Here is a 19,535-nt window from a genome sequence, read left to right as displayed (position 1 = left end):
AACACCATCTGAAAGTTGAATAAGAATTCATATTGGTCAAGCTGCCTTGGCCAAGTTCTGTCAGCTGCACTTACTGAGCTATTTGTTGGTTGTTGAACTGTTGTTATTTGCTGCATCGAACTTCTTTTACTTCTGGTGTTCATTACTCTTCGTCTGGAATTATTGGTTTGGCACTCGACTATTTGCTGGTTTCATTTATTCTGGGAATCATTGTTGGTTGTTCGTGGACTGTGGAAAACAATCTTGGTTGTTGGTTTGTTGCTGTGCTGTTGCTGTGTATCTGTTGATGCTGTGATTACTGCACACTACTCAACTGATCATTCTCCTTCTTCCTTTCCTTTCCTTACCAGGTACACAATTGATACCACCAATGTAACTGAGAGTTTGAGCATGAATGCAAAAGAGAGGACCTGCAGATTGTTTTTATGTATACATGAACTGTTACATTAAATGTCATAAAATAGTTACATTTTCGTTTGTATGATAGAAGTAGCCTACATGCTCAGTATATCAATGTAGGTTAATGAATGATAGTCATGTATGTATGCTGTTAGGTGAAAAACATTCCCAGGGTAATAGATTGTATTTTAGACTTAGTCTGATGGTGTAGTACATTCTATAATGTAGGCCAAAAATAGGTAAACTACCCACATGAATTAAAGTTCTTTCCCCTTTTGCTAGTTTGTCACATATAAATTGATAAAGAACAAAGAATCAGTTCTAGGCCTCAACCTCAGGAAGGCCGAGCCCAAATCGAAAAATCAGTTAGGCCTGTATCGGAAAAACAGGGCCCGAGCCTGGCCATCTCGCATGAGCTAGGTTTGGGCCCATAATTTTCGACTAGTTGTCCATAATCGCAGTCACGTTTTATTATTCTGTAAAAGCATTTTAAATCCTGTTATAAGTAAGCTCGCAATCATGTAATCGATTAAGGTTATTTACTGCTTTCAATTAGTAGAGACAAACACCACAAGAAACGTAGTTGCTATAGGATATCCTTTTAAAATAAGGACGAGATGAGCCTCGATGAAAATAAACAAAACGCGCAGGTGCGGGGCCCTCGTTAAATGTATATTATTGAAGCATTTAGTTTCCAGGACGGGTTGCTTAGCAAATCTCACAACCCTCCTAAAATAACAACACGTTAGTCTCTTTAGGATACGCTTTAATAAACCTTACTTTCTTAATTTGGGTGCACATTTATGTGACCCAAATCCAAATCTCAACCGAGTCAAGGTATGTCAATAATCACGGGTGCATTGATGTAACGTGATTCGAGATATGTTTTCACGACGTTGCAAGTCCTATAAAAATAACAGTGAGTGATAAAAGCGGTTTAAAAGATAAAATTGGCACATAAGTTCATACTTGTATAAAATCAGATAATCAAGCCGAATATAACAATTGAGCGACCGTGCTAGAACCACGGAACTCGGGAATGCCTAACACCTTCTCCCGGGCTAACAGAATTCCTTATCCGGATTTCTAGTACGCAGACTGTAATATAGAGTCATTCTTTTCCTCGATTCGGGATTAAAATTGGTGACTTGGGACACCTTAAATCTCCCAAGTGGCGACTCTAAAATAAATAAACCAATCCCGTTTCGATTGTCCTTTAATTGGAAAAAACTCCCCTGCGCCCCCTCGGGCGCGTAAAAAGGAGGTGTGACAGGGGTGGTGAATATGAATCTCCTTTTGAACAAATATGTTTAGAATATGGAATTATTCATCAAACAACAACCCCTTACATGCCCCAATCCAATGGGATTGCAGAAAGAAAGAATCGTTCATTAAAGAAGATGATGAACGCATTATTTATAAGTTCTGGTTTGCCATAGAACTTGTGGGGGGAAGCCGTTCTTACGGCTAGCCGAATACTAAATCGAGTACCCCATAGCAAAACACAATCCATTCCATATGAAAAATAGAAAGGAAGGAGGCCCAACTTGAATTATTTTAAAGTGTGAGGGTATTTGGCAAACGTGCTAGTTACTAAACCCAAAAGGGTAAAACTAGGACTGAAAACCGTTGATTGTGTTTTCATAGGATATGCGACTAATAGTAAAGCATATCGATTTCTGGTTCATAAATTAGAAAATCCCGACATTTATAATAATACGGTTATAGAATCAGATAATGTTGAGTTTTTTGAAAATATATATCCATATAAAAAGGAATGTGAGTCGATTGGTGAAGGATCTAAACGACCTTAGGAAGAAACAAAAGAAAATAAACTTAATCATGAGGATCCATGACGTAGTAAACGTCTAAGAACGTCTACTTCATTTGCACCAGATTTTGTGACTTTCTCATTAAAAAATGAGCCTCAAACATTTAAAGAAGCTATGTCTTCTTCAGAATCATTGTTTTGGAAAGAGGCAGTCAATAGTGAAATAGAATCCATACTGAACAACCATACATGAGAATTGGTTGATCTTCCTCCTGGAAATAAGCCGTTGGGTTTTAAATGGATCTTTAAGAGGAAAATGAAATGTGATGGAACTATTGACAAATTTAAGGCAAGACTTGTGGTCAAAGGGTATAGACAACGAGAAGGTCTTAACAATTTCGATAATACTCTCCAGTTACAAGAATTACGTCCATACGAACGTTAGTAGCATTAGCTGCAGTTTATGGTCTTGAAATACATCAAATGGATGTTAAGACAGCCTTCTTAAATGGAGAGTTGGAGGAATAAATTTACATGGAACAACCTGAAGGGTTTGTGATTCCAGGTAAAGAAAAGAAGGTATATAGACTTGTTAAGTTCTTTTACGGACTAAAATAAGCACCCAAACAATGGCATGCGAAATTTGACCAAACAATATTGTCAAATAGTTTTAAAATAAATGAATGTGATAAATGTGTGTACATTAATGTGATGACCCAAAACTTGCTTTAAATTAAATTCTGTATTTCTGAGGCCTTGAAAACCTCATTTAGAGTCACCTCGATTTGCGTGCGAGTCCGGACGCATAGTCAGAAAGCTTAAATATGAAAATCTATGAAAAATGATAATAATTTGGCTATAAAATGAGTTAATTTGACTTCGGTCAATGTTTTGGGTAAACGAACCCGGACCCGTAATTTGACGGTCCCGGAGGATCCGTAGGAAAATATGGGACTTGGGCGTATGCCCGGAATTGGATTCCGAGGTCCCAAGCCCGAGAAAGGAATTTTTAAAGAAAATTATTTTCTGAAATTGTTTAAAGAAATTTGAAATGGAATTTGCTTAGAACATGGTGGTATCGGGCCCGTATTCTAGTTCTGGTGCCTGGTACAGGTCTTATATATGATTTAAGATATTTCTGTGGAATTTGGTGAAAAACGGATGTCATATGACGTGATTCAGACTTAAATCGCAAAGGTGATGTTTAAAGAAGTTTTGAGAAAATTTCATTGATCTCGAGATTTAATTTGATGTTCATGATGTTATTTTAATGATTTGATTACACGAATAAGTCCGTAGGATATTTTTGAGGTTTTGTGTGCGCTTGGTTTGGAACCCCGAGGGCTCGGGTGAGTTTCGGGTAGGTTCCGGGATGCCTTAGGCCTAAAAACATAGTTGTGGCAGGTTCAGAAAAGTTGCAGGTTTCTGAACCCGCCAGTGCGGTCCGCACAAAATTGTGTGCAACCGCGGAAGGGGTCCAGTGCGGTCTGCGGTCAGCTTTGTGCGGTGCGCGGTGGAGGCCTGTGCGGCCGCAGTCCATTTCGTGTGGTCCGCATAGGGCACTGCACCGCAGTACCCTTAGGAAGGACCTCCGCGGTCACAGTCCTTTTTATGCGGTCCGCACAGGGGGTCTGAGATGGGTATAAATAGACGAGATTTTCAGTTATTTTGCAATTTTCAAAAATACTAAAAACATAAGAGGCGATTTTTCAAACAACTTTTCTTCTCCAAATCAATTGTAAGTCATTTTTAACTAGTTTTCTTCAATCATTAACATCTTTTAACATGATTTCAACTTCAAATCAATGATTTTCATGGGGGAAATTGGGTGTTTTGGGTAGAACCTAGGTTTTTCAAAAATTGGGGATTTAGACCTCGATTTGAGGTCCAATTTCACAACAAATTACATATTTGAGCTGGTAAGAGAATGGGTAATTGGGTTTTGGTTCGAACCGCGGGTATTGACCACGTGGGCCCAGGGGTGATTTTGATTTTCTAGGTAAAACTTTGAAAATTTCATTTTCATGCATTCAAATTGATTCATTTAGCGTTTATTGATGTAATTAAGTAACTTGTGGCTAGATACAGGCGAATTGGTGGAGGAATCAAGGGGTAAAGTGATAGTTTAATCTTGAGTTGTGTTCGAGACATCGAGGTAAGTGTTTGGTCTAACCTTAGCTTGAGGGATTAGGAATTACGTCCTATTTACTATTTGCTTCTTGTTGAGTACGACGTATATGCATGGTGACGAGTATCTATACGTTGGTGTCAAGCATGACCGTGGGTCTTATATTGTGATTTTCATGAATTCGTTGTATTATTCATGCCTTGGTGAAGATTTCTATTTGTTGTGTAAGTTGTGGAAAGAATTGTGACCTATGAACATTGAGGGGCGTTGGCTCCAGTTGTATAACGAATTGTGAAAGTATAAGTGATAATTGAAACTACAGAGTATTGGTTCGAGTTGTGAAGTGAATTGTGAAGTAAAAGTGAGAAAGAAAAGAGATCATTATGTTGCCCCTTGCCGGGCTATTGTTGAGTTGTGGTTCCCTTGCATTGTGTTCTTAATTGATATTACGAATGTTTAGGTTGATGATTCTTTGTGTTAGGTGTTGTAACAAGCTTAGTTATAACTGAGGTAGTTAGGTGTTGTAACAAGTTTGGTTATAGCTGAGGTAGTTAGTTGTTGTAATGAGTTTGGTTATAGCTGAGGTAGTTAGATGTTGTAACGAGTTTGGTTATAACTGAGGTAGTTAGGTGTTGTAATGAGTTTGGTCATAGCTAAGGTAGTTAGATATTGTTGTTGAAATATCATTATTCCCTTGCCGGAAAGTTGTTATATTGCTCTTGTTCCCTTGTCGGGATTCCTTGTGATTATTGTTGGCTTGTAAATGGGAGCGGGTGGTACGCCTACCACAAGATATAATGAAATGGGAGCGGGTGGTACGCCTACCACAAGATATAATGAAATGGGAGCGGGTGGTATGCCTACCACAAGATATAATGAAATGGGAGCGGGTGGTATGCCTACCACAAGATATAATGAAATGGGAGCGGGTGGTACGCCTACCATGAGATAGAATAAAATGGTAGCGGGTGGTACGCCTACCACAAGATATAATGAAATGGGAGCGGGTGGTACGCCTATCACAAGATATAATGAAATAGGAGCGGGTGGTACGCCTACCACAAGATATAATGAAATGGGAGCGGGTGGTACGCCTACCATAAAATATAATGAAATGGGAGCGGGTGGTATGCCTACCACAAGATATAAATAAAATGGGAGCGGGTGGTACACCTACCACGAGATAAATGAAATGGGAGCGGGTGGCACGCCTACCACGAGATATAATGAAATGGGAGCTGGTGGCACGCCTGGCACGAGATGTGAAAAGAAAGTGAAATTTGCCTTTGTTTTCCTTATTCTTGTTAGTAGTTGGATTTTGATTCCTTTGTAGTTCTCTTGATATTTTTTTTTACCTGTTATTCCCCGAAGCATGTTTCCCCCTCCCATCTTTACTTGTTTATTTCCGTATTTCTTTTCCGCTATATATATTTGAAATGCACAGGTTTATTTGGTAGTCTGGTCCTAGCCTTGTCACTACTTCGCCGAGGTTAGGCTAGGCACTTACCAGCATATGGAATCGGTTGTGCTGATACTACACTCTGCACTCTTTTGTGCAGACCCCGGTGTTGTAGACTTTGAACCGCAGTGAGATTGCTTATTCTTGATCATCAGGCAACCCGAGGTAGTCCTGCAAGCGTCCGCAGGCCTTGGCGTCTCCTTCTATCTACTATTCCCGTTTCTTTCTTGCATTTCTAGAGACAGTGTTGTATTTATTCCTTTCAGACCCTTTATTTGTAATATTCTTAGACCGTCTGTGAAACTGTGATACTAGTTCTGGGTAGTCGAGACTCAAACAGCCGTATTAGATATTCATGTTCAGATAGCTTATTGTTTCTTTCTTCCGCTTGTGTTAAATTCCGCTGTTTAAATGTTATTATTTCGAAATTGTTAATGAATATAAAATGGGTAAAAAGGTAAATTGTGCAATTAATTGGCTTGCCTAGCTCGTACTAGTAGGCGCCATCACGACTCTCAAGGGTGAGAATCCAGGTCGTGACAAGTTGGTATCAGAGCTATAGGTTACATGGGTCTCACAGTTCACAACAAGCTTAGTAGAGTCTGAGGGATCGGTACGGAGACGTTTGTATTTATTCCCTAAAGGTTACAGAGTTAGGAAAACTTCATATTTGGGGTGTGTCGGTGTTGTTTGTTAAGAAGAAGGATGGGTCGATGAGGATGTGTATTGATTACCGGTAGTTGAACAAGGTTACAATCAAGAATAAGTATCCATTGTCGATGATTGATGATTTGTTTGATCAGCTTCAGGGTGCCAAGGTATTTTGAAGATTGACTTGAAATCTGGATACCATCAGTTGAGGATTAGGGCATCCTATGTCCCTAAGACAGCTTTTCGCACTCGGTTGGGCAATGTGAGTTCTTGGTGATGTCATTCGGGTTGATAAATGCCCAACAACTTTTATAAATTTGATGAACCGAGTGTCCAGGCCTTATTTGGATTCGTTCATGATAGTCTTCATTGATGATATTTTGATATATTCCCGCAGCCGGGAGGAGCACGAGCAGCATCTTAGAATGGTTCTTCAGACCTTGAGGGATAGTCAGTTATATGCTAAGTTCTCGAAGTGCGAGTTATGGTTGAGTTCAATTGCATTTCTAGGTCATGTTGTATCAGTAGAGGGTATTCAGGTTGATCTGAAGAAGATTGAGGCAGTCGAGAACTGGCTAGACCAGCATCAGCTATAGGGAATCAGAGTTTCTTGGGATTGGCAGGGTACTATCGTCGCTTCGTGGAGGGGCTTTCATCCATTGCAACCCCGATGACCAGGTTAACCCAGAAGGGTGCCCAGTTCAGATGGTCGGATGAGTATGAGGCGAGCTTTCAGAAGCTCAAGACAGCTCTAACTACGACACCAGTGTTGGTTTTGCCCACAGGTTCAGGGCCTTATACAGTCTATTGTGATGCATCTCATATTGGACTTGGTGCAGTGTTGATGCAGCATGGCAAGGTCATTGCTTATGCTTCGCGGCAGTTGAAGATTCATGAGAAGAACTACCCGGTTTATGATTTGGAGTTGGCAGCCATTGTTCACGCATTGAAGATTTGGAGACATTATCTATATGGTGTGGCATGTGAGGTGTTCACGGATCACAAGAGTCTTCAGTATTTGTTCAAGCAAAAGGAGTTGAATTTGAGACAGAGGAGGTGATTGGAGTTGTTGAAAGATTATGATATCACTATCTTGTATCATCCGGGAAAGGCCAATGTGGTTGTCGATGCGTTGAGTAGGAAGTCAGCTAGTATGGGCAGTCTTGCTTATATTCCGGTAGGTGAAAGACCTCTTGCTTTGGATGTTCAGGCTTTGGCCAATCAGTTCATGAGGTTGGATGTCTCTGAGCCCAGTCGTATGCTAGATTGCACAGTCGCTCGTTCTTCGTTATTGGAGCATATCCGTGATTGGCAGTATGATGATCCCCATTTGTGTGTCCTTAGAGACATGGTGCAACGCGGAGGTCCCAAGTAGGTTACCTTAGATGATGATAGAGTTTTGAGATTGCAGGGTTGAGTGTGTGTGCCAAAAGTGGATGGGCTTCGGGAGTTGATTTTAGAGGAGGCCCATAGCTCCCGGTACTCTATTCATCTGAACGTCGCGAAGATGTATCAGGATTTGCGGCAACATTATTGGTGGCGTAGAACGAAAAAGGATATCATTGCATATGTGGCTCAGTGTATGAATTGTCAGTAGGTTAAGTATGAGCATCAGAGGCCTGGTGGATTGTTTTAGAGGATTGACCTTCCCGAGTGGAAGTGGGAGCGGATCACTATGGATTTCGTTGTTGGACTCCCGCAGACTCGGAGGAAGTTCGATGCGGTATGGGTCATTGTTGATAGGCTGACCAAGTCAGTGCATTTCATTCCTGTGGCAGTCTCCTATTCATCCGAGAGGCTAGCTGAGATCTATATCCGGGAGATTGTTCGTCTTTATGGTATGCCTGTATCTATCATTTCGGACCGAGGTACGTAGTTTACCTCACATTTCTGGAGAGCGGTTCGGCGAGAGTTGGGCACCCAGGTTGAGTTGAGTACAATATTTCATCCTCAGACAGATGGGCAGTCCGAGCGAACTATTCAGGTTTTGGAGGATATGCTCTGAGCGTGTTTCATTGACTTTGGAGGCTCGTGGGATCAGTTTTTGCCTTTAGCAAAGTTTGCCTACAACAACAGCTACCAGTCGATTATCCAGATGGCTCCTTATGAGGCTTTATATGGTATGAGGTGTTGGTCTCCGGTTGGATGGTTTGAGCCGGGAGAGGCTCAGTTGTTGGGTACGGATCTGGTTTAGGAGGTCTTGGACAAGGTCAGGATTGTTCAGGATAGGCTTCGTACGGCCCAGTCCAGGCAAAAAAGTTATGCAAACTGCAAGGTTCGAGATGTGGCTTTCATGGTCGGTGAGCGGGTATTGCTCCGAGTGTTGCCTATGAAGGGCGTGATGAGATTTGGGAAGAAGGGCAAGCTTAGCCCTAGGTTTATTGGTCCGTTTGAGATTCTTGATCGAGTGGGAGAGGTGGCTTATAGACTTGCATTGCCGCTGAGCTTATCAGCCGTGCATCCAGTGTTTCATATGTCCATGCTTCGGAAGTATCACGACGATCCATCCCACGTATTTGATTTCAGCGTTGTCCAGTTGGACAAGGACTTGTCTTATGAGGAAGAGCCGGTAGCTATTCTAGACCGGCAGGTTCGTCAGTTGAGCTCGAAGAGTTTTCCTTCTGTTCGTGTTCAGTGGAGAGGTCAGTCTCTTGAGGCATCAACCTGGGAGTCCGAGTCCGATATGCAGAACCGGTATCCCCATCTTTTTCCCGACTCAGGTACTTCCTTCTTCTGTCCGTTCGAGGATAAACGGTTGTTTTAGAGGTGGAGAATGTGATGACCCAAAAGGTCATCACTTGCTTTAAATTAAATTCTGTATTTCCGAGGTCTTGAAAACCTCATTTAGAGTCACCTCGATTTGCATGTGCAGTCTGGGCGCGTAGGCTTAAATATGAAAATATGTGAAAAACAATAACAATTTGTCTATAAAATGAGTTAATTTGACTTCGGTCAATGTTTTGGGTAAACGAACTTGGACATGTGATTTGATGGTCCCGGAGGGTCCGCAGGGAAATATAGGACTTGGGCATATGCCCGAAATCGGATTCTGAGGTCCCAAGCCCGAGAAATGAATTTTTAAAGAAAATTATTTTCTAAAATTGTTTAAAGAAATTGAAATGGAATTTGCTTAGAACATGGTGGTATTGGGCCCGTATTCTGGTTCCAGCGCCCGGTACATGTCTTATATATGATTTAAGACATTTCTGTGGAATTTGGTGAAAAATAGATGTCATATGACGTGATTCAGACTTAAATCGCAAAGTTGATGTTTAAAGAAGTTTGAGAAAATTCCATTGATCTCGAGATTTAATTTGGTGTTCATGATGTTATTTTGATGATTTGATTACACGAATAAGTCCGTAGGATATTTTTGAGGTTTTGTGTGCGCTTGGTTAGGAACCCCGAGGGCTCGGGAGAGTTTTGGGTAGGTTCCGGGATGCCTTAGGCCTAAAAACACAGCTGTGGCAGGTTCAGAGAAGTTGCAGGTCTTTGAACCCGCTAGTGCGGTCCGCACAAAAACGTGTGCGACCGCGGAAGGGGGCCAGTGCGGTCCACGGTCAGCTTTGTGCGGTGCGCGGTGGAGGCCTGTGCGGCTGCAGTCCATTTCGTGCGGTCCGCACACGGCACTGGACCGCAGTACCCTTAGGAAGGCCTGTGCGGCCGCAGTCCATTTTGTGCGGTCCGCACAGGGGGTCTGAGAGGGGTATAAATAGACGAGATTTTCAGTTATTTTGCATTTTTTCAAAACCCCAAAAACATAAGAGGCGATTTTTCAAATAACCCTTCTTCTCCAAATCAATTTTAATTCATTTTTAACTAGTTTTCTTTTATCATTAATATCTTTTAACATGATTTCAACTTCAAATCAATGATTTTTATGGAGGAAATTGGGTGTTTTGGGTAGAACCTAGGTTTTTAAAAAATTGGGGATTTAGACCTCGATTTGAGGTCCAATTTCAAAACAAATTACATATTTGAGCTCGTGAGGGAATGGGTAATCGGATTTTGGTTCGAACCGCAGGTTTTGACCAAGTGGGCCCGGGGGCGATTTTGACTTTCTGGGTAAAACTTTGAAAAACTCATTTTCATGTATTTAAATTGATTCATTTAGCGTTTATTGATGCAATTAAGTAACTTGTGGCTAGATACGAGCGAATTGGCGAAGGAATCAAGGGGTAAAGCTATAATTGAATCTTGAGTTGTGTTCGATGCATCGAGGTAAATGTTTTGTCTAACGTTAGCTTGAGGAATTAGGAATTGTGTCCTATTTGCTATTTGCTTCTTGTTGAGTACGACGTATAGGCATGGTGACGAGTATCTACACGTTGGTGTCAAGCATAACCGTGGGTCTTATATTGTGATTTTCATGACTTCGTTATATTATTCATGCCTTGGTGAAGATTTCTATTTGTTGTGTAAAGTTGTGGAAAAAATTGTGAAAGTATAAGTGATAATTGAAACTATAGAGTATTAGTTCAAGTTATGAAGTGAATTGTGAAGTAAAAGTGAGAAAGAGAAGAGATCATTATGTTGCCCCTTGCCGGGCTATTGTTGAGTTGTGATTCCCTTACATTGTGTTCTTCTTTGTGTTAGGTATTGTAACAAGATTAGTTGTAGCTGAGGTAATTAGGTGTTGTAACAAGTTTGGTTATAGCTGAGGTAGTTAGGTGTTGTAACAAGTTTGGTTATAGCTGAGGTAGTTAGATGTTGTAACAAGTTTGGTTATAGCTGAGGTAGTTAGATGTTGTAACGAATTTAGTTATAGCTGAGATAGTTAGATGTTGTAACGAATTTGGTTATAGCTGAGGTAGTTAGGTGTTGTAACGAGTTTGGTCAGAGCTGAGGTAGCTAGATGTTGTAACAAGTTTGGTTATAACTGTTTCTCCCTTGCCCGGATATTGTTTGTTGATATTATTGTTCCCTTGCCAGGATTCCTTGTGATTATTGTTGGCTTGTAAATGGGAGCGGGTGGTACGCCTACCATAAGATATAATGAAATGGGAGCGGGTGGTATGCCTACCACAAGATATAATGAAATGGGAGCGGGTGGTACGCCTACCACAAGATATAATGAAATGGGAGCGGATGGTACGCCTACCACAAGATATAATGAAATGGGAGCAGGTGGTACACCTACCACAAGATACAATAAAATGGGAGCGGGTGGTACGCCTACCACGAGATAAATGAAATGGGAGCGGGTGGTACGCCTACTACAAGATATAATAAAATGAGAGCGAGTGGTACGCCTACTACAAGATATAATGAAATGGGAGCGGATGGTACGCCTACCTCAAGATATAAATGAAATGGAAGCGAGTGGTACGCCTACCACGAGATAAATGAAATGGGAGCGGGTGGCACGCCTGCCATGAGATATAATGAAATGGGAGCGGGTGGCACGCCTGCCACGAGATGTGAAAAGAAAGTGAAATTTGCCTTTGTTTTCCTTATTCTTGTTAGTGGTTGGATTTTGATTCTTTTATAGTTCTCTTGATATTCTGTTTTTGCCTGTTATTTCCCGAAGCATGTTTCCCCCTCCCATCTTTACTTTTTTATTTCTGTATTTCTTTTGCGATATATATATATATTTGAAATGCACAGGTTTATTTGGTAGTCTGGTCCTAGCCTCGTCACTATTTCGCCGAGGTTAGGCTAGACACTTACCAGCACACGGGGTCGGTTGTGCTGATACTACAATCTGCACTCTTTTGTGCAGACCCCAGTGTTGTGGACTTCGGGCCGCAGTGAGATTGCTGATTCTTGATCATCAGGCGCCCCGAGGTAGTCTTGCAAGCATCCACATGCCTTGGCGTCTCCTTCTATCTACTATTCCTGTTTCTTTCTTGCATTTCTAGAGACAGTGTTGTATTTATTCCTTTCAGACCCTTTGTTTGTAGTATTCTTAGACCGTCTGTGAAACCGTGACACCAGTTCTGGGTAGTCGAGACTCAAACAGCCGTATTAGATATTCATGTTCAGATAACTTATTGTTTCTTTCTTCCGCTTGTGTTAAATTACGCTGTTTAAATGTTATTATTTCGAAATTGTTAATGAATATAAAATGGGTAAAAAGGTAAATTGTGCAATTAATTGGCTTGCCTGGCTCGTACTTGTAGGCGCCATCACGACTCCCAAGGGTGGGAATCCGGGTCGTGACAATTAAATATGCTGATAATGAGCAATGACATTGCCAACATAAATGCGACTAAGCGCATGCTAACTGGCAACTTTGACATGAAAGACTTGGGAGTTGCTGATTTAATTCTGGGAATTAAGATCCATAAGACTTCTTAAGGTCTAGCATTGTCACAATCTCATTATATTAAGACAGTACTTGAAAAATTCAAGCACTTGGGCTTTAAAGTTGCAAAGACTCCAATTGACGTGAATCTTGCATTAGCAAAGAACAAAGGTCAAAGCATATCACAATTGGATTATGCTCGTGTGTTGGGTTGCTTAATGTACATCAAGAATTGTACATGACCAGATATAGCTTGTGCTATTAGTAAATTGAATCGATATACAAGCAATCTAGGTCAATCTCATTGGATGGCCATGAAACGAGTTTTGGAGTATTTAGTACATACCTAGGACTTTGCTTTACACTACAGTAAATATCCTGCGGTCATTGAGGGATACTATGATGCAAATTAGATCACCAAATCAACTGATTCCAAGTCCACAAGTGAATATGTATTCACTATTGGTGGAGGAGCGGTATCTTGGAAGTCGTCCAAACAAACTTGTATTGCCCGCTCTACAATGGAGGCTGAATTCATAGCCTTAAATAAAGCCGGTGAAGAAGCTGAGTGGCTCCGAAATTTCTTGGAAGATATTCCATTTTGGACTAAACCGTTGACACCAATATGTATACATTGTGATAGTCAAGCGGCAATTGGAAGGGCTGGGAGCGTTATGTATAACGGTAAATCTCGTCATATACGACGAAGACATAAAACCGTTAGACAATTACTCTCTAGAGGAATTATCACGATTGACTATGTAAAGTCAAGTGATAATATGTCGGATCCACTTACAAAAGGCCTAACTAGAGAGGTAGTTGAGAAATCATCAAGGGGAATGGGACTGTGGCCGAGAACAAGTCATAGTGGCGGTAACTCTACCTAGAAGACTGGAGATCCCAAGATCTAGGTTCAAGGAGATCAAACAAAGTCATTAATGACGGTTCAACATTGTCAACTAAACTTTTGGTCCATTCTCGTGATGAGACAATGTTCAGTACCAAGGATAAAATATTAAGGCTTTTTAATGATTTCTAAATTTGATACGGGGTATATCAAATAGTGTATCTACGGGATAACACGTTTAGGAATCACCTATGTAAGTGTGAAGTATTAGCCGCTTCAAGGAGAACTTTGTAAGGCCAGTTCTCTATGCACTTATGAAACCAGGCGGTGTTCATGGCTGAAACTAACACAACAATGAGAATCAAAGATGGTTAAGGGTTGGTTGTGTGACTTATAGTTGTCTAGGTATACACCAAAGTTCGACGGTTCAAAGATATCAAATCTACCGATTGACCGAGTATATCCGACATAAGTTCACTACGAAAAGTTTAAAGGGAAACCTACTTATCCAGATGCAATTAATCCTTGCTTGCGAATCACACAGTTTTTCATGCATATTTCCGTGATATAGCCATTCCCCATTCATGTGGGAGATTGTTGGGATTTTATGTATATTAATACTTAAAAGAGGGTGAATGGGAAATGGAGGGAAAATAAAATATTTGAGTTTCATTTGAGATTCCCTCCTTGATGAAGGAATATTTTCCCATATTGGAAGAGGAAGAGGTTTTTTATGGGTATATAAGCAATTGCTCTTCTTCTAGCTCTTAAAGAGTTGAGAAGAAGGCAAGCCTCGCGCTATCGTCGTCGTCGCTTGCTCGGTTCAGCTTCGACTTCAGATTCGGATTTGGATTTGGATTTGGATTTGGTCAAATTATTGATTGATTAATTTTTTGGACCAAATTTATTTGTTAATAGTAAAATATTAACAAAAATATTATTAAATATTTGTTTTAATAACAAAATATTAATATTAAATCCTCCAATCCATTTTTCAGTTGTGTAACTGAAAATTAAATTACCCTCTTCAATTTTCCCTCTTTATTATTAAGTAAGTAGCCATTTATGTAGTGGCATTTATGCTATGGCCGTTTTGCATAAACAACCATTCTGAAGAGTTGCACCTCTTCAGATTTCAGCCCAACTTTGACTATAAATACAAGACTATTCTGCTCAGAATTTCAATACGAATTTTCTGAGTTCTTCTCCTTTCTTCTGCATATTTTAACTTCAAAGAAAGCAACAATAAGTATGATTTACTATCGAACTTTGTGTTCGTTAAAACACTGGTGTTTGAAGTACCACTACACTAGTGTGTAATTCGTTCTATCATGGGAGGAAATAATCCATAACCTTGGGTACTAGGAGGGGATTAAATTTCTTAAGGAAACCCTATGAATTCAGTGGGCTCGAATTAAAATTCTGTTTCTGTTTTTCATTTTTGTTTATATTCATTTATATTTTTCAGAATTATTTTACAAATACAGTATACTAACAGTGACTAGGTATTTTCCAATCCTAACCACAAATCCCTCCCCCCTCCCTCGTAAGAGTTAAGATCGTGCTCTCTTTAATCTTCTCTAATCTAAACATGGCTAGTAAATAGAACCTAACTGTTGCCCAGACAATTAAGCAATTAATCACATAATTGAAGAATCAACCATATATTAGTGAATTGTAATCAAGGTTAAGTCAACGTAAAGCAACAATATTCATGGCTAAATCACAACCCTGGAACTATGGGTTTTAGCCACTCATGATCGTAGTAATAATTTTTCAAGTATTTTGCATAAACAAACTACAAAGAAAAGATAAAGGGATGAAGAACTCGATGATTTTTTTCTCCACAAGTTGTCCACGTGATGCTCTTGCCTTCGGTCACCAAAACTCCTCTAAAAAAATATATTTAATGACTATTTATATGTGTAGGGAAAAATCCTAAACGAAATAACTAAATCCAAAACCAAATAAGAGATAAAACAAACTTTAAAAAACTGGAACCCGCTCGCTACGGGCCTCACCTCGCGAGGCAAAACACACGCCTCTTCTTGCTGTACACTGTGCCTCGCAAGCTCTGTAGCGAGCTCCTCCTCGCTTTAGGCTTCGCGTCGCACTGTCAAACGCGAGCTAGAAAGCTTGCAACGCCTACTCTAACGCGAGCAAAGTAGCTCGCGTCGCCTCCTCTATAGCGCACAAAGTCCCTTGCCTCGCTTGCTGCTGCTTCATTTACAAATGTGCTGCCTAACATTTCAATTCTTTTTTCTCATTCTCGTTTCTTGCTTTTGGTTCCTTTTCAGTTGTTCTCCTTTCTTTGTTTCGATTTCTTTGTAATGTTAAACTTCAATCCTTGTATATCTAATAATCAATTAATCATAACTGCATTCTTATAGTGTATAAAATACACATAAAATTCCTATTCTGTTTCCAATTTCATCTTCAACGTACCTACACATAAAATAGACTCAACTAAGCATAAATATAGTATAATTTAGCACTAAAGCACCTAAAATGTAAGGTAAGTAAATGCACTAAAAATACAGAATTGTAGCCAAACATCGTACATTAATATATATTTTCCACTAACTAGAAGGCAAAGGTTTTGTATTTGCAGTAGTGCTATCTTTGATCTTGGAACGTTCTCAGTCTCAAGTTCCAGCATTAAATTATATTTTGTTTTCTGTTTGAGTCTACTTGGGGATTATGAACATCTTGCTCGTTATTTTTAGGCTGATGAGGTGCCCGATGTATGGGTTAAAATCTGATCAAGGGAATCTTGTCTAAGAGAGGATAACTAAGAGCCGATTAGGCTGAGGTCGTGCTGAAGAAGGAACCTATTAACGAGCTGAGTAGCTAGGATCGAGGTCGAGTATTCAGATCAGCCCAAACGGCTAGTTTAGTAATAAGATATTTTAGAGGGATATTCTATAGAATATTCTCTGCACTTGTACTTTCAGTTAGATAAGGGATATATCCCATATAAGTGGGAATAGAGAGAGAAGAAAGAGGTATGTAATATTCTATGTGATAAGTTCTCTCATGAAAATTTGACTCTCAAGTAAATTACAAATATTGTCTTTACAAAAAGATTCGATTTGTTGTTGATCCTACACTTTCTCGCATCAGATCCGAGAAGGCTTTCTATATTATCATGTTTGTTTGTCTTATATCATTGTCAAAGGGAGAATCATCCACCTCATTAAATAATTAAGTGAATCATTTTCTCTATTTACATTTATTGCCATTTAATGTATTTATTGCTTGTCATTACTCCCCCATACATTCATAACAACACTATTAAACACCCCTTTATATTAAATCGGTGTAAGTGCAATTATAAGTTATTCATAATCAACCGATTTCAGATCTAGGATTTAATATGTTTAACTAGAATTTATCCATTATCTTCTTATTTAATTAGTTTTAACAAAAAGGCTTAACGCTTTTTGGTCAAACACCCGAGGGTTTCCTCTTTAAGCTTGAAGACCATCCTGTATAGGTCAAAATCTGACCGTAGTAGTCGACCCAGCTGGGATCCCGCCTAAGTGGCGGGATAGCAAGGAACATCACGACCTACTTCAGTCCAAGCACCTATAGTATACTTTAAGTTAAAAACAATACTCAAGCAGCAACAAAGGTGGCAGCGTGAAGGCACATTTGCCAAAGAATATAGCGAGAGTCCCATCTCTCTCTCTCTCTCTCTATCTCTATCTCTCTCTCTCTCTCTCTCTCTCTCTCTCTCTCTCTCTCTATATATATATATATATATATATATATATATATATATATATATATATATATATATATATGGGGGGGTTGCGCATGTGGCGAGATGCTTTGTCTCTTTCAGCTTTTTCCTTCAATCTCTTTCCGAAAAGGAGGATGCAAAATCAATCATCCTCTCTCTCTTATGAAAGAAAACAATTTTCAAACATCAATAAATATTGATCGCTCTTATTTTATTTTACTCATTGTTTTCCGATTCATTTTCGGATCTGGAATTTATTGTGCTTGACTAAGATTGATCTCATCATTATCACTAATTTTCTTAATCAAAAAGGTTTTGACATCTTTTGGTCAAACAATTTGGCGCCGTCTGTGGGAATTTCTTAGTAAAATTTCCTAGTCTCTTCCAGATAAAAAACCGAAAACAAAATCACCCACCAAAAAGAGCGGTAAGTAAACCTCACGGGTTAATCTAGATCATGATGCTACATACAAGCAGAGGTTACAACGAACATCCTCTCCCACACGCCGGGCGGTCCATGGACAAGCAAAGGCGAGCCCCAACCCATGCGGAGTTAGAGCACAAAAAAAGGGGAAAAGATAACTGAATACGGCCACCGAATTTAGAAACCACCACCCATCAGCCATTTAAAAGCCAAGCAAAGCGAGCAACACTATAGATCCACCCTCATTCACCGACTCATCAGATCGGGGTAAATAAAATATCATTTTGGCTCACCTTCTATTGTTTGTTCAAACAAGAATACAAATGCCGCGCGAGCGAGCGAGCAAAGGAACATCCCAACTAGAGAATGAGAAACTACTACAAAATAACCGAAATATCGCTCACCTGAAACTCCAACTTCTAGAAAATGACGTCCCTTAAGTCGTACTCTCTCTCCCTCACCCAGGAGTTGTCCCAATAGGATTTTCCCGGGGAGGTTTGGACCGAGTCGATGAGGGAGACGACACCGAATTCAAAGTACAATTCATCGTCCTACCTGCCAATGACATCTCCATACCGGAAAACGAAAAGACTAGATAGGGAAACTCCAATATATGCACGAAATGAATGTGAGCAAAATAGCAATGTTCTATACCCTCCCAAATTACATTCTCAAATGCAAAAAAAGTCAAGCGAACTGGGACTTACCCAGGAAACGCAGAGGTTGAGAAAAACTGGGACTCCTCCAGATGATACCCAAAACTCTCCAAAAAAAAACTGGGACTCATAGCGGGTTGACATTTCGACGAAAGTTCAAAATAACACCCTCAAGGCCAAGGGACATCGCCAAAGAGAAGAGTTCGACCTCGATCGAACAACGGCGGGTTATCATTTCGATGAAAGTTCGAAATAACACCCTTAAGGCCAAGGGCCATCGCCAAAGAGAAGAGTTCGATCTCGATCGAACAACGACAGGTTATCATTTCGATGAAAGTTCGAAATAATACCCTTAAAGCCAAGGGCCATCGCCAAAGAGAAGAGTTCGACCTTGATCAAACAACGGCGGTATTTCGACGAAAGTTCGAAATAACACCTTTAAGGCCATGGACCATCGCCAAAGAGAAGAGTTCCACCTCGATCGAACAACAAAGGGTTATCATTTCGACGAAAGTTCGAAATAACATCCTTAAGGCCAAGGGCCATTGCCAAAAAGAAGAGTTCGACCTCGATTGAACAACAACGGGTTATCATTTAGATGAAAGTTCGAAATAACACCCTTAAGTCCAAGGGCTATCGCTAAAGAGAAGAGTTCGACCTCGATCGAACAACGACGGGTTGTCATTTCGATGAAAGTTTAGAATAACACCCTTAAGGCCAAGGGCCATCGCCAAAGAGAAGACTCGATCGAACAATGATGGGTTATCATTTCGATGAAAGTTCGAAATAACACCCCTAAGGCCAAAGGCCATCACCAAAGAGAAGAGTTCGACCTCGATCGAACAACGACGGGTTATCATTTCGACGAAAGTTCGAAATAACACCCCTAAGTCCAAGGGCCATCGCCAAAGAGAAGAGTTCGACCTCGATCGAACAACGACGGGTTATCATTTCGACGAAAGTTCGAAATAACACACTTAAGACTAATAGCCATCACCAAAGAGAAGAGTTCGACCTCGATCGAACAACAACAGGTTATCATTTCGACGAAAGTTCAAAATAATACCCCTAAGGACAAGAGCCATCGCCAAAGAAAAGATTTCGACCTCGATTGAACAACGACGAGTTATCATTTCGACGAAAGTTCAAAATAACACCCCTAAGGCCAAGGGCCATTGCCAAAGAGAAGAGTTCGACCTCGATTGAAT

The sequence above is a fragment of the Nicotiana tabacum genome, chromosome 22 (assembly GCF_000715075.1).
Source record: "Nicotiana tabacum cultivar K326 chromosome 22, ASM71507v2, whole genome shotgun sequence".
In the NCBI taxonomy this organism is placed as follows: Eukaryota; Viridiplantae; Streptophyta; class Magnoliopsida; order Solanales; family Solanaceae; genus Nicotiana; species Nicotiana tabacum.
This window is presented reverse-complemented; position numbering follows the sequence as displayed.